Here is a 452-nt window from a genome sequence, read left to right on the forward strand (position 1 = left end):
TTCTCTGATATGCACATTATTATTATTTATTAGAAATACTAAATATTAATGATGCTTTCGCCATCAACCATGTTTACTGATTTTCTTTTATGCAAAATAGAGATAATTTATGAAATATGACACTTTGCACCTTTCTAGTCTTCAATTAGCACCAGTCATTAGAGAACCTTTAACACGTAATCATGTTACCAGACTGTCACATTTTTCTACTTTGAACACGTCAAACTCGTTGTTAATGACAGCCTAAGCGATAAAGCAAGCGATCAGTCATCCCTTGAGATCCGTCTGATTCTGGTTCCTGTGGGAAACACTCGCTGCAATAATTGTCAGTTGGAAAGATCTCCACTATTGGCTTAATTAGTATTATTAAGTGTGCTGACTTGACGAGAATACTACGTAATATAATTTTGAATCAAATGCATACTATAATGTTTTATAAACCCTTAGTTTTA

Source organism: Ceratina calcarata, unplaced genomic scaffold (assembly GCF_001652005.2).
Source record: "Ceratina calcarata isolate Rehan_Ccalc_2016 unplaced genomic scaffold, ASM165200v1 scaffold268, whole genome shotgun sequence".
NCBI classification, from domain to species: domain Eukaryota; kingdom Metazoa; phylum Arthropoda; class Insecta; order Hymenoptera; family Apidae; genus Ceratina; species Ceratina calcarata.